The sequence below is a fragment of the Meleagris gallopavo genome, chromosome 2 (assembly GCF_905368555.1).
Source record: "Meleagris gallopavo chromosome 2, MGAL_WU_HG_1.1, whole genome shotgun sequence".
Taxonomy (NCBI): Eukaryota; Metazoa; Chordata; class Aves; order Galliformes; family Phasianidae; genus Meleagris; species Meleagris gallopavo.
In genome coordinates, this window is record NC_139405.1 from 51,139,793 (window position 1) to 51,155,965 (window position 16,173).

The 16,173-nt window shown below is 38.1% G+C and overlaps 1 protein-coding gene across 5 annotated transcripts in view; it reads left to right on the forward strand.

Annotated features, from left to right (window-relative positions):
• TULP4 (TUB like protein 4) overlaps window positions 1-16,173 on the forward strand; it is a 147,952-nt gene that overhangs the window by 7,483 nt on the left and 124,296 nt on the right. The window contains exon 1 of one of the 5 annotated variants that reach the window (XM_085217122.1): window positions 13,503-13,524. The exons of the other annotated variants lie outside the window; for them this stretch is intronic. The gene's annotated coding sequence lies outside the window, so the exon portion shown is untranslated. Of the gene's footprint in view, window positions 1-13,502; window positions 13,525-16,173 lie in introns of those variants that run through there. 5 annotated transcript variants of the gene reach the window in all.

Genomic DNA, 16,173 nt, shown 5'->3' on the forward strand with positions numbered 1-16,173 from the left:
TTGTTCTCTGGTTTGCATTTGAATTTGTGTTCTCCCTCCTTGTCCAGGGGTGAGTGAAACCTGCAAATTTTTATTGATGGACATACCAGTTTTCTTCATGTTTGACAGAGAATGAAAACTCTCCTTAAATAATAGTGGGACCTTCTCATGGGTGGTAGTAACCTAGTTTTTGTAGTGTGTCTCCAGGAGTGGATCATCTCCGAGTAGCCTAGTTTTGGCAAAGAAAGGTGTAATGGAACAGATGTGTCATCAGAGTTTAGATTGTATTGATTTGCCTCCAGCTGCATTGTCACATGGACAAATGTTACCTGATGACTCAGTGTCCATACCAGCGTGGAAATGATGGTTTTCACTTATGTTTACTTCTTTCATTTGTTGGTATGTAGACTAAGATTTAATCGCTTTCTGAGCCTAACACTTACCCAAGCTCTTCAAATAAGTTTTTTTTTCTCTGGAATATTTTTAAGACGTTTGTGTTACTGTGTTTTTCACTGGCAGGACTAGTGTGAAAGCATTCAGTGAAAGACATTTAAATACTGGTCATGCTCATTCCTTTTTTCTTTTGATCGCCCCAAGTGACATTTTGGAATGCCTTTCATTGTTTTGTTTCAGAGCACCTTGTTATGTTAGCTGATCTGAAAATCTAGCTGGAAAGTTGTTCCAAGTTAGAAATAAATCAACAATTGCACGCACACACTTTTGGCTGCAGAGTGAGATCTATTTTTAGAAAAGGGTTCTGTTCTGTTTTCACTTAATTTTAATAGTCTTTTACATTCATTTGAGGCATCCTAATGACTTCTGGGATCTTATCCAGGCCTTCCTAATAAATAAGCGTGTGTGTCCTGTGGATCAAATTTCAGAATCACTTGTGTAGGGAAAGTCCCACTTATCTGCCAGATAACTTCAGGTATTCCAGTAATTTCTGGTGTGTGTTCAAAGTACTGCCTCTGCTTGTCTGGTCTTTGCTGTAGCAGAGTCTTTGTGATTGGGAAGGCAAAGCAGCCCATAGGAGCTGCCCCATAAATGTAACATATTAAAAAGCAACTGTCGTCTCATGTAGATTAGTATTTTGGTGATTGCTATTTTTTTTTCTTTATGAACCTGTGTTAGTCTAAGGTTGATAGTTACATTTGGGTTTTACTTCTGTTGTGCGTTTGCTGATGGTTGCAGCAGCAGATTGGGAGTCAGAACTCCTACTCTCCTCCTGCTGCTGTCATGAGCTTCTATATTGCCTTCAGGTGCTTAATTGTCTTTTACTCAGTGGTATAATGGGAATAATGCTATTTTCCTGCTTCTCCTTAGGAGCATTTAGGCTAGCGAAGCGCTTTCAGGATACTGGATAGAAGACTGAAGACTCAAGGTCATGTTAAGTGACATCATCATGTAGTTGGACACGAGTCAAACATTCACTTAACAGAGGATGAGTAGGCTGTGTAAAGGTTAAAATAAAAAATGCAGAAGAGGAGACAGGGCCAAAATAAGAGAGAGTGGACCAAAAGTAGTGTAATGCAACTCATCTGCTTCTTGATTATTCTTGTTTATTTTTGGGGGTAATGTCTGTCAACTGTCAGCAGTGGTGCTGAAGTAGCGATACTTTGAAAAGACTGGCAGAAAACGTGATCCCTGTATGTAAGGCACGTAGTCAGATGTCTCCACTAAAGCACTGCTGTGTCTGAATGATTCCTCCACCTGTTTGTAGGAGATCCAGAAAAGGGTTCAGTGTATCACTGAGTCAAAATGTGGTATATTGGGAGTTTTGGGTGTTAGCAGTGATGAGCCTGTATTGGTCATTTGTTGGCAAGGGTGGAAGAGTTGATTGGGCACCTGAGTGCATTTCTGCTTCTTGTATAATAGAAAACACTTCTATTGACTATTCAACTTTATCTATAGAGATGTCTTTTCTCCACAGATCTGTGTGTAGGGAGAGTTTTCATTTTACATAATCCTTTGTCTGCGTTTACTGAAACAGAATGAATAAAGCAGGGTTACTCTTGCTTGAAAAAATCTCGTCCGATGCTTGGATTTACTTTTTAGAGAACAGACTCTTAATTCCTGTAATAACTTTCTTTAATATTTACTCAGCTATTATGCTTCAGATTTATATTTGAACAGGATAGTATGTGATATGAAAAATACATTTTATCCATTTCATACTTTGGTTAAGACCAGAATTAAGCACTAAGGTTATTTAGTCTCAACTTCCTCGTGGTGCTGCCTGTGTTTTATGTGAAGGAGTTGGGTATTGTTTGAAACAGTCTTGGTATTTTTGTTGCTTTTTATTTCCACCCCCCAGAGACAGTAATTATGGGATTAGACTTAAAATCATGATAAAGATGTGATCCTAGCTGTCTCATGTATTCAACGGATTGTAGGTCTGTTCTCTTGCATTTCAGGTTCAAGTAGAGACTCAGCAAACAGGGTTGTAGTTCGAGGCAACAAGGCAAAGATAAAATTCCCTATGTCAAAGAGAGCAATGAGAAAAGTCCAAAAGGTCCTTGCTTGTCATTTTGAGATTTATCAGTGTTTTGGTGCAGATGTTTATTCAAAAATGAGAAAAACAAAATCACATTCTTTCATGCTAATTTTCCTTGCTTGGTTTCTCAAGTTGTGGTGCAAGGCTTTCCAGGTGTCTTGCCTAGAGCTGCTTGCCTTCTTTGCAAGGTATCTTGTTTACCTCTCTTGATCTTTTCTATTTTTGGAGAGGCTTATTCTCTCTTCAGAGGCTTACTTGCCATCTTTGAGTACCTGAGTAAATTCAGGGCTCTCTTAGGGGTTTACATTTGTCAAAAGATGATACACCACTGTCCCGTCTCTTCTTTTGTCCCTCTGTGCTTTTGAGACTTCATTTCAGGATAAGCTCCTGTGGCTCTGCTGTTGATACTGTGCATTGTTCCTCTGAGTGATACTGCTGAAGGTTTTTGCTACCTGTGCTGTGATGTTTCTTAGGTGGCCTGTACCGTAGCACTCTGGCCATCTCTTTCAAGCTTTTCTAGCAGAATTTTTCAAAGCTGTCTCTTTTAAAGTATGACTAAGTGGTAACAAGGAGGAGTGATAAAAGTTATGGGAGATGCTGGTTTCCATACAAAATAGAACTCTCAGAAGCGTGCAACTTACTTGGCAGCATTAGGATATCTAGTGTATTTTGCTGCACTCTTGTTGTGAACTGACAGCCAAAGACCTTTTGTTCTGTGTTTTGGAAAATTTCAGGCTCAGAACTCTAGTGTTGACATAGTCAAAACGCTGCTTAGACAAAAACATGTTCAGACAAGATCTATACATAGGTGCTGCTCTGAAAGCCTCAGTGTCTCTTCTTATATGAAGTTTTTCAGACATTATAAAGAAATATCCCATGTTCTATATTGCTTGGAGGATCAAAGGCTTAAGAAACACTATGATACTTCAAATTTTGAGCTATTTGCCCTAGCACCTATTTGCATGGAATATCTTTTGCATATTTGTTCTGATATTTACAAACAAAATGGGCAAAAGCTTAGATTTTCTTAATTTATTTATTCTGTTTGATTTTTGTCCTCTAAACTCTGAAATTCTTACTGATGAGTTTAATTATAAACAAGACGTTCTGTCATGTTGGTGATAAGTCTAAACGTGCCTTGGGACAATTGCCTCTTTCCTAACGTGGTGTCAGTGGAAAGCCTGAAGATGCTGCAGTAAAACAGATTTCTTTCTCAGCTAGAAAAGAAATATTTATTATCAGTGGCTTATTAGATTCTTGGTATCATGGAAATTCATTTTGTGTCATGTAGTACACAGTCATCCTTCCATTAAATGCCCTGGCTCTTTGTGGTTATGAGCAAAATCAGCATCCGAATGTGTTCATAAATTGGGTATGTGGAGGCATATTTTGCTGAACCTATACCCTGATCAGCTGTTAAGGTCGCTTCCTACTTTCCACTGCTGGAAACATATGTGATATATGCAGTTTTTGCACTAGGACAGACATGCTGTTTGAAAAGAGGTATTTCTGTTCTGTCCTGTTTCCCTGGCCCCAGCTCTGGTATATAATTACAGTAATAGCCAAAAATGTCTGGAAATAATCTAGCATGAGGATAACAATCTCTTGTCTCTCAGGTGTTTGCAACTTATGGTTCACTTGTGAAAGCAAACATGTTTACTTTTATCAGTTGGGTCTTTTGGGTCTTTACTGGAATAATACAAAAGGAATCACTGTTATCTTAATTTTTTTTTTCCATCAGTATTTTCTATGTTTTGCTTAATTGTTGATTGTACATTGTTTTCCTAATACACGTTCCCACCTTGTTGTATGAAGAATGCCTCATTTATTGAGACAGGATTATCTTGTGGATTTTATAAATGTGTCATTTCTGATGTCAGATGATTTATCGTTTCATTGGCAGGCTAATAAATTGCTTCAGTCGTTTCAATTTTGTTTTTACTTCTTCGAGCATGCAGGTGTCTTACAGATGCTATTGCTAGGATGAAGGGCACAGATTCCTCCGCACCCTGCATCCCCATTAAGCTAATGCATCGTCCCTTTTATTCAGTGGCAGATGACACTGTAGTATGTGCTCTTGGCATGTTTACTAGCATAGAAAAGTGATACCATGCCTAAAGTCTGATTCAGAGCTTTCGCATCGGCTTCAAAATGAAATGGCATAAATCTCAAGTGTTATTCTCTTCACCCTGTGAACTTACAACAGGCTCGTTCTCTGTATGACCTTAATTCATTGCCCCAGAAGGAAACTTGCTCCTTGTGCCTTTGCTTTCCTGTCAGAGGGTTCCCTCTGGCTCATCATTAGCTGCCCTACAGGAGCGATGTTTGTCCTGACCTGCTGTCCTCAGTAGGAAGGGAGCAGATTAGTCACTGCTCAGGTTGGAGCCAACTTCTAAAGGCTGACCTTACTGCTGCCACATGACACTGCAGAGCTCAACAAATAATCGTTTTTTTTTTTTTTTTTTTTCTCTCTTTTGGCTATGTAAGTAGATTGCTTTAATTTAGGGCTGAGGAGGAAGCAGAAATTCTAATTTCAACATGGTCTGTGTATTATGAATCTGACATGTCGATGCCAGATTCATCTGTCTGAAATCTTGTGTATGTTGACATTTGAGGTACGAAGAACCTATTCTTTCCTTTTTTAGAAAAAACGAAACCCAAGCAAAAACACAAAAACCCAAAGAAAATAAAACTAGTGTGTTCAAAAGGCTTTAGCAGACAAATCATGTTGAAGTCTGGCTGTGACAGCCTGATATTTCCCCTCCTGTAGGTGGTGGAGACTGTAACCCCTCCACTGCTGATTCAAGAGGAGAGAATGTGTGCTTATATTTTATGCAGTTCTCTTGATGGTTTGACTTTTTAGCTCAGCCTTATCTTCTTTTAAAGATTTATCCTGCTTTTAAACTGAGGTTCAGGACCTTTTTGTCTTGTAATGACAACAAAGACTCAAGTCCTAAATGGAGGAGGTGGCTTTTGCAGGCAAAACTTTTCCCCTTATTTTTTTTTTTTTTAATTGGAGTGTGTTAGAGTATTTACAGGGTAGCTAAGAAGGGATATAAGATGTGCTATTTTTAAGTGTACTTTTAGTCTAAACATTATAGTAAATTTAGCCTTCAGCATAACTCATCAAATGTAATTAAAATAACTTGCTAATAAGTATGATGACTATCTCTTAAATGCTTTTGGTTGAAAATTTAAGCATCTCAGATGACCAAAATGAGAGAAATTGGTTGGTAAATTTTGAATTCAGTTTGCTTGAAGGGGCAGCTCACTTTGCAACAGATTTTCTTCAGTAGGCACGGGCAGAAAATTCTGTTTTAGTTTAGTTTGACAATTTTTTTCCCTTCAAAATAAGAAACTATGAAAAAGCTTGTTTTCCTCTTGTAAAATGTAGGAGATGAAATGTGCTGTTGATCTCAACAAGTTCTCTTAAGGATGTGATGTCCAGAGACCATCAGCTCAGTTCATGAGCTAAAGATAATACTTCTTTTGTTAACAGGAGAAAACAAAAACAAATGTAGTTTTTAATGCAGAACATAATAGAAGCATGTGTATCCAAAATGTCTATTGTAGTTTTATAATTAATGTCTAAATATTGTCCAGATCTTGTATAATTTGGATTTGTGTAAATGAAATTACAGTTTCCTTTGAAACCAGCTTGACACACTTGCGAGTTTGAAAGATAATATAATACTTCACAGTATTGCAACTTTTTTTTTTTCCTCCTATCCCTGGCAACCACAGTGACATTGGATTTGACTGGTGGCAGTGGTACCTTCTTTTTCTAGGCTGTCTCTTGTAATGCTGAAGCTTCCATGCCAGGAATGCATGCTGTGTGTGCCAGTGGTACCTATATAGCAGTTCAGAAAATAGGAAGTAGACTGTTTACTGTTCTCTAAAATCAGGTATGAAAATAATCTGGATAAATGTATGTTTAAGTTATGTGATTACTTAAATGTGAATGCATTATGGCATTACAGTTTGTAAAAAAGAGGTATCAAATGTGGGGCTGTTTTTACTTGTAAATCAACATCAGTTTGAGGTTACTACCTAGTAGTAGACTCTATCACACCAGGAGTAGAAATGCAGGTTCAAAATTATATATCGAAATCAAATTTCCTTGATTGATGATGGAGATAATAACCACACTTGGTTACTGTAAATCATTTTGAATTAACACAGCCTGTGTGCCTGTCTTCCTGCAGTGAGCTGCAGGAGAAGTATTTTGACACATGATATGTTTCACCAAATGTTAATGGTTATTTTTAAATATGAGAACAAAAAGCAGAATGTTGGTTATGGCATTTCCTGTGAATCCAAAACAGATAGATAGGTTTTGAAGCAAGATGGATAAAGTAATGATAGGATCATAGTTTACAGACTGGATCTCTATAATGGTACGTTCCTGTTACTTATTCTGATGCTGTCTTCCCCTTCAGTATTGGAAAAGATTCTCCATCTGTGTTCCTGGGGAAGGTCCGTGGCCCAGCTGAACAGATCTAACATCTTATTGTTCCTTAGTCTGCACTTCTGGGTCCTGCCTGCTCCTTTGCCTCAGCTCTGACGCTCATTTGACCTTTCAGTGAGATGCTTCAGCTCAGAGAATACTCCTTGCTTTTTTTTGTTGTTTGTTTCAGTATTTATTTTCTCTTGGTTTAGGAAGCAGAGTATGCCCAAAGAGAAGTCAGACAGGCACCAGGTAATGAACAGATGGACCAAGGTTGGCTGGACCTAGGAAACAGGAATAGGTCATTGAGGTGTTTGAGATTAAGAAGTCTTTCTGTGGCATTGGTTGCTTTGAACATTTTACTTTCCTTGTAAGCTTGTGTCTTTAGTTTCCTCATCTAGTAAAACAGGAGTCATACTCACTTACGGAAAGCTGCTAAAAATTTTTATAATGCATACCTGCCTTCAAGGCTAGACACCACTCTGCAAGTAGTGAGAAAGGGCTTGTAGAAGCAGCCCTGCCTTGTTGTATACTAACTCTCCTACTTTTGCCATAAAACTTTATTTTTTAAGAGATAGATAAGTATTGTGAAGGCATTAAATTGCCATTGATAACAGTGTCACATGCCAACTGTGCGGTCACTTAAGGACAGAGAGCTTCAGCATCTGTAAACAGGTGGATCCCCATAGATATGAAACAGTAGCTGTCACTGCCAAATTTAAATAAAATGCTTCTTGAAAATGTTATGGAATTTGATCTGTGTTTAGGAGAGAGCGTAAAAAATGGAATCTATTGAGCGTAATTAAAGTACAGCAATGGAATAAGAATTAAAAAAAAGAAAACCCCAAGATACTGTCACTTTGTTGTGAAGTGCTGTGAAAAATCATGATTAAAGGTAATGGCAAGGCCTTATTTGCTTGCAGAGCAAAATGTCCTAGATCCCTGACATTGAGGCAGAGCAGTATTTTACTAAGAATGCATTTCTTCTGTTGGTGAAGAATGATGAAGCTCTCTGAGTATTAATGATGCTGTGGGAAGAGCAGGGCTCGCTGCTTAAATCATTGAAGGTTGCTATGAGAAACAGAGTCGTGTTCCCATAGGGCATACCAATGTAGTTATAGAAGCTTCCTTTGAAAATTGATAAAGCTTCAGTTATTTCTAGCTGCGCTTTAGAGGAAATCAAACAATAATAATTGTTGAACATAGCTGACCTGTGTGGACCCCAATGTTATTTGCAGTGGCATGTAGGCTCACAGGAGATAGAGCTGGAGTTTGCTTTCTAGTTTGTTAGAGCTCTGGGCCAATTCGGGCACAGTTTTGAGGAGCAGTAATAAAGGACATTTGCTGTCAGCCCTGATCTCAGCTTTTGACCATTTCAAGGAGAGCGACATCTTATAGTCGCAGGATACATTGCACTGGGGAAAGTCACAAAGCTGTAAGTGCTGTGCTATGCTCTGCTTTAAAGTTTTGATAAATGTAAACGTGGAAGCACTGAGTGGCAATAATCCTGTGACATCTGCATGGTTCTATGTAAGAAGCAAATGCTGCTTTAGTGTGGAACATCCTAGTATGTGCTATCTGTCCCCACAGGAGCCTGGCTGCCTGGCAGGAGATGCTGCTGGTAATTGGATCCCTGCATTGCTCTGGGTTGTCAGTCTGTGATCTTGTGGTGTCTGGCTTCATTTTGCTGTTCGTATTGCAGGCTTGATAGGTTAATGATCCAGTGTAGCGTTTTTAGAATCACTGTATAACTAGTTTTATCCCATATTTAATTTAGATTTTTCGTTCTTTTAATTGTTAGGAAGGGAATTTTTGTATTCCAGTCTGGTAATTTCTGTTCATCAGCTTTGTTTCCTGCTGTCATTTGGTAGAACAATAAGTGGAAGATAGTGTCATTTTTGTTGTTGGGGTGGAATTTTCTTGAAGTGTCATTCTTGAGTTATATAATTTCAGAAACTTTGTATCAGCTCTATGAAATGCTGAATATTTTATATTTTTTGTTGAAATAATTTTTGTTTTGTGCTTTTGTGCATCAGTCTACTGCAGCTCACAGCTGTTTGATACAGATACAGCTGAAGTGTTGATATCGGTGCAGTCTAGTTAGTTTTGTTAACAAGAAAGCATTTAGTTTTCTCCAAGTAACCTCCTGTTATTCTACGGTCTGTAAATAGTAGTCGATGGAGAAATTATTAGGGTTTCATAACAGCATTAGATACTGAGATGGTATGCCATCTTATGTTCCCTGAATCTTAGAAGAAATTGGGATATACAAATCCTCTTAAGCTATAGAATTGAACTCTTGAAGATGTTTTCATGTAAATTGTTTTAATAGACTTTTTGAGCTCAAGGGGACCACTGACACCATGAGATTAAGATGTTACCTTGCCAAGCTGCTTACCAGAGAAAGCAGCAGCATTTTCCTTGGCAGCTTGCAAGTAGACTTAGTGATGTATAGAAGAGAAACCCACTGTATAGATGTGGCATTTTACAGGGGGAGCAGCCAGGGTAGTAGTTTGTGTTAGTAGTTCTTTTCCTTGGGTTGTTCTGTTTTTCACCATTTTATTATAGACATACAGAAAAAATGAGTGTAGTAAGTTCTATATTTTATATAGATGTGGAGCTACTTTGTGAAGTATTTACTAAATGGAAAAGCTATTGTACTAAAATTAGTTTGTCGAAGTATATAGTAATTCTAGGTGTGGAAGGGGAAAAAAAAGCCACTTATTTTAAGATGGCTTTAAAATTTAGGTCAAAATTATATTATTTATGAAATGACATCATATTCCTTTTATCTTATTGTTGCTTTTGACAAGAATTTGCAACCAGGATGGAATCCTAAGGAATTTACTTTCATGTTCAAGAAGAGAAAAGAAAAATAGTAATGAAAAAGACCAACCTTTGTGCATGAGAGTGACCTGTACTCGTTAGGAAAAAAACCTAAGTTGTACTTCACTTACGAAATGCCATCATATTATTTCCCCAAATTCCAATTTTCATAATGAAGTAGAAAAAATGTATGAAGCTGACATTCTTCAATTGAGTCAGTCTTTTCCCTGGCAGTTTTGAAAAGTTCACCATGTTGATCTGAAGATCCTTGTGCTCTTTGGTAAAGGCAGCAGATTAAACTTGGGAAAGAAAAAAATTTAATGGAAGAATGTCAGTGCTTTTTCTCCTGTGTAATGTGGATCACTTTATTTTTGTGTGTATGTGAGTACATTAGTTTCTCAGGTATATTTATCTTCTGTATCTGGAAGCTATAGATTTAGCTGCTGTGATGGATTCTGAAACTGAGCGTTAACAGAAAATCTCATAAGCATAGATTAGATAAAAATACTGAAAAGGTATTGAGAGTTTTGAATTGAATAAGGGAAATAATTGGATTCAAGAAGTTGGCACTTACATAACTTCTGTGGGAAAACAAATGAAAATTAATATCAGCACTAGCTATAAAGCGCTGAGAAATATTGCTTCTACTTTAAAAAAAAAATGTCGATCTATAGCATTTATTTTCTTTTTTGGTGAAACCTGAGTGTTTGTTGAAAGGAAGGATATTTTCCATAGCTTTGAAACTGGGAAGAGAAACAAACGTGATCTGGTGACTGCAGATACACAGATTACATGAAATATGGATGTATTGGGATGTTAAGAAATGGATATATCAATACAATTTTAAATGAATAAATTTTATATTTAAAACGGTACCTGTCAAAAATTGCTCTTTGCAGATTGACAAAGCTGAATGGGAAGAATCAGCATCTCAATTAAATTTTGAGTTAAATGTAAAAATGAATTTTATAAACAAAGTTTAGAGTCTCTTTTTTACACTTACAGCATTTAAGTGAAATATTCAGAATTCCTTTTTAGAATGACTTATGTTACACTCTGAATCTTCGTTCATCTGTGATCATCTAACACATTTTTGTACCATTTTGAATGATAGAATTGTTTGCACTGCAGTGTACTGTGATGTCTTTTCCCGGCTTGAAATTTTTGTTTTATCAATCTAAATGTTTTATATGTGTAACAGGAGGGGTTAGCCAGGGTGAAGAGTGAATCATAATTGCAAAGACCTTTTTAAAATAAAAATATTTGAACACAAGGCTGCTGTTCCAGTTCACAAAGGTGTGTATTATGGAGTCAAAGACTGGCTCAGACTGAAAGGAACCTTAAAGCCCACCAAGCCCAAGCCCCCTGCCATGGGCAGGGCTGCCATTCACGAGATCAAGTTGCCCAGGAGTGCCTCATCCAACCTGACCTTGAACGCCTCCAGAACACCCACAGCTTCTCTTGGGCAGCCAGTGCCTCATCAGCATCTGAATGAAAATTTTCTAATAGCTAATCTGAATGTCCTTTGTTTTAGTTTAAAGCCATTCCTCTTCTGCCTCTTTGCCAGATACCCAGCATGGTATTACTGTGCATAGGGAATGCTTGCTTCTTACTGGCCTCCTTGCCTCTGTTTGTAGAGGACCAGTCAACACTTGGCATATAGACAAGTCCTCTCAAAACCATCATTCACTTCCCTGGGCACATGTGCACGGCTGATCTGATGCCCTCCAAGTCTTGCTAGTGTAATGACTCACTTCCATACACAAATCTTTGCTTTGTTGAGAGCATTCATTTAAAGCTCTCAACTTTTAGAAAGGCCTCTATAGCAACTCTCTTCTCAAGGTTGCAATAAGGCAATCACTCTTTCGATCTGTCTTTGTGACACAGTATTCTTTTAACATAGATGACTTTGCACAGACTTCCAGAACCTTGAGGAGAAAAACATTGTGCTTGAAAAAAAAAAAAAAAGGGAACAGGTATGGGAAAGAGATGAAGCTGTTCCTTAGCTCTGCGTGTCTTTTATGTGAAAGTATAGAGTATCCCCTCCTTTGCACCTAGACCTCCAAGCAATGCTTTTGGATGCAAGTCCTCCAACACAGTCTGAAATCTTTGGCTGCGGCACATCTAAGGGACAGGCAGGGCTGGAGCTAAGTTCCTTTTCCTCAAACCCAAAGACTGTGAAACCTGGCGCAGTGTCCTGTCCTGCTGCTGTGCTGTGCCCGCACTGCTTTGCAGTAGGTGCCCACTGTTTATCAAATTTCTGACTGAAATATCCTTGCTATCGAACAGAAATAATTCTTTATGGGGGGCTCTTCTGAATTCTGAAAACCAGCGGCTTCTGCTTTACTCCTTCATCTCCCACTCCTATTTCTTTCTTTCTTTCTTTTTTTTTTTTTTAATTTTAAAATTACTTCCAGTGTTGCGGTCACATATGAGGGTATACTGGGATTTTGGGGGAGTGTAGCAAAACTTTAATGTATGTTCATAAGAAAGTATTAAGAGAGCCTGTGGACAGATTTTGGAGATAATTAGGAACTATACAGAGCTGCTGCAGGCTCGAGGGAAGTTTGCAGGCTGCAGTGTTCCTCAGGGAAAGGAATTGCGCTGTAATTACAGGCAAGGTCAGTCCGTTCAGTTCAGTGGAAAAGACGTGGTAAGAGCTGGGGCTCTGCTGAACATTTTTCAATGTCATTAACAAGACTCAGTTGATTCCACTTTTTAAGTGAGTGTCCCCTGAAATATGGATCATGCAGATGTTCTCTGTGCTGTGAGGATTTTGACCCCTTTTTGAGAGAGAAGATTCATACCTGTAACCGAAAGGACTTTCTTGTTCATGCTACGTTTTTTTCCAGCTCTAAGGATTTTGAATGTGTGGTTCAGTGTTGTAATTTTCCACTTTTAAAACAAAGGTAGTATATTCTTTCTTTTCTGAAACAGCTCCTTCAACATCCCTCTGAAGTGTTTCAGCCTACTCCGTGTTATCTGAGAGCATGGCATGTGTCCCAGCCTTTGCTCTGGGACATTGTGGTGGCCATCTTAAATTCACCCCTAGACATAAGCTTTTCTTTCTTCCCTTCTGAGGGCAGTACATTGATTTCAGAAACGTTAAGCCCAAATTTTACCCTAGAAGGCATTCAAATGCAATTCTGTTTGCAAGTTCTCCTCCCCTGTTTCTCACTTGTGCTGTACAGCTCCACCACCTTTGCAGTTTTACTGGCACTGCTGAATGCAGGACCCTGCTGGGCCTGCACTAGGATTGATTCAGCTTCAAGCAAAAAAGGAAAAGCTTTTGAGTACAGCTTCAGCTGAGAGCCATGTGGGCTGCTGTGGCACTCACCTCTCGCCCTGCCCCCTGCCCTGCTGTGCGTGTGTGTGCTCTGTTGATGTAAGGTAGCTGGTCCAGGTGGAAGTCAGCTGCTGGTTTTGGAGGATGTGTTTTCATCTACATCAGCTTGCTGATCTGCCTGGTAGGAAAGGTGCTAGGCTTCTTCCAGTTTCTTTTCCCCATGAACAGTGTAACAGCTTGTTTACCTCACTTCTGTACTCTGGACTTTAACAGTTTACTGTCTTTCATATTTCCAGGCCCCTTCCTTTTCCAAAATGTGTAAATTTGGCGACACCCAATTAATAGCTTCTGACAGTTTACTTAAGGACCACTGGTGTTTTTCCTGAAAACAGCTTTCCTGAAGGCATTTTAATGGTGTTTCATTATTGGAATATTGTGTTGAAATAAGTTCTGTCAATATTCATGATGGGTATCTGCTGAGAAACTGCTAATGTAAGCTTCATTTCATTCTATTTGCCAAGAGATATATTTTCTGTCTCATTTTCTTATGAAAATATAGCCACATATGACTTACATTACAGCATTTCTATTAATGCACTGGCAATTATGATTGCAGTGGCTGGCATTATGCCTTTGCCACTTGCCTGTTTCTGTGCAGCTCTACTGGGGTTACTGATGTCTTTACATCTCAAATTAGACTGTCCTGCCCAGGCCATACAGTTGCCATGGATCAGGGGAAGAACTTCTAAAATTGCAGAAGGACGAAATTTATGGAGAGAGAGCAATTTAAGAACAAAGGGAATACAAATTAAGCTTGTTCTAGCTTTTTTTTTTTTTTTTTGTCTGTCTTGGCATGAAGAACAGCTTTACACCCTTTCTGGTATTTGTTTAGAATGGTGTCCTCCAAACTGCATATTCTTCTTTAATATTAAAGAAGAATGAAAACCTCAATGACTTGCAGCATAATGGAAGGTGAATGAAACAAAGATAACTAGAGGAGATGAGTGAAAGAAAAGAAGAGTACTTGCTCAGGTCAAAATTTATATTTTTTTCCTTATGAAATTGGCTTTTTTTTCCCCCACAAACCAGTTATCTTACTTCGGTCCTTTAGGAACTGAGTAGTTAATTTTGATAAAGAATTTTTGTTCCACTTGAATAAGATTACTCAATTTATGTTGCTTTGTAAGTTGGACTACATAAACAAAAAGGTGTTATGCCTGGCTAGCTTCTAGCTCTGTTAGTTTGTAATAGAATGTCTGTATTATGAGAAGCGCCATTTGTGTAGTATTTTGTTTAGCAGTAACCTTGAAGGTAAATCCCATAACCACTATTCGATAGCTGGTGGGATCATCTGCTGTCAGCTTGTGCAGAACCAGTTGTGGTTTGATGCTTCAGAACAGGTCTCCTTCCCTTACCTCAAGTATCTTGCAGTCTTCATTGACAGAGGTGTTTATTTTTCCCTTCTTACATGGCAGATGGAGGGAAAACTGCTGTTTCTTTTGACCTCATGCAAGTTTTATAGGAGGAAAATTGCTTAGACTAAAAAGCCTGGAATAGGGTAGCTTGACTTTTCAAAGACTCTGTAGCTTACAGTTCTTTCCATAAGATTTTTGCGTGGTCAGGATCTTGAAAATGCAGGCTGTTGTGAGGTTTTCTTTGTGTGTATGTGTTTTTTTTTTTTTTTTTTTAAGGTAATTAATAATTTAGAATACAGAGTACTTGTCTGCATTTTCCTTTTTCCTTCTCTGCTTTCCCTTCCCTCCCAGTCTCCTTGTAATCTCACATTCAGATACCCTATTCTAAGCTGTGAAGAGTGGGGTTTTGAATAAACATAAAATGCTGAAGAGCTTGCTGCAGTATTGGTATACTTGGCTGTGCGTGACTTCTTTCTGTCAACAAAAGAAAGACACCTCAATGAAAGATGCATGAGAACAAGCAAATATTTTTCTGGTTGTCTAACTAGCTTAATGTTTATACTCTTATATAAGTTAATGGAAACACTTAGGAGTTAAATTGGGTTAAATATTGACACAAGTGGGAGAGCCACTGCTAATAACCTTTTTTTTTTTTTCCACCTTAAATTAATACTTGAATTCATTCCTGTAATGTCAGAACTTAACTTGCTGGTTTTGCATTCAAGAAGAGCTATACCGCACAGCAAATAAAATAATTGTAGATCCTTTTTCCTGTGCTGCAGATTTTTTGAATCATTAGCTAACTACCTAATTTTACATCGCTGGGCTGTGAATCATATTATAGCATGGGTTCAAGTAGCATCTTCCAGAACAAAGAAATTTTAATCTGCTCTTTAAGTGAGAGTAAAACCAGATTGCTGCAATTTGTTGATACTTGGTGGCCAACTAGCGCTTAGAAATAACTGAAAACAGTTGCTTCATGATCCAGTGAACTTCCATGATGTGCACCTTTCCCACTCTGAAAGAATAGGTGCATAAAGCTTGATGATTAAAAACCTACGGTTAGAACTTTAGTTTGAAAGCTTGATCTGAAAGGCTAAATTCTCGTTATTTGCAGAGCCCAACCTGCATTCAGGCTAGTAGTAAGATTATACTGAAGTAGCAGCTAGTTCTTATATAAGGCTTTTTATCCTCACCTTCTTCCATATGCCTTGCAACAGAGGTAGTTACCATTCATTTGTGTTTCTTGGAGAGGAAAAAGAAGGCAAAAAGCTTGCTTTGAACTTGTAGAGAAAGCAGGATTATGGGGCTGCTGTAAGGGCAAAAGAAAAATGGTGTGTGTGTCTAAATCAGATACTGATTTTCCTGGGGGAAGACTTGCCTCTGAATCTTCTAATTAGGTTATTTCTTAGGAAATATTCAGCAGATGGAAATGAAGGAGAGTGGAAAGAACTAGATCTTAATATGTATGTAATCTTAATTCAGCCTATCTTTTTGAATTACAGTTTTAAAGGTATTTTTTAATCTTATCTACTGAACTCAAGTACAACATGAAGGTGGTGCTGACCTTCAGTGATTTAAATATAAGTGCAGTCTTGTAGTCAGGACATTATTGAGAGAGAGACATTTGAATAATGACTGAATGTTTTGTAGTTAGATATTTTCATCTTTGCCTATCCAGCTTTCCTAATGCAGTTAGAATATTTTTAAGAAGAGGAGTCTTTTG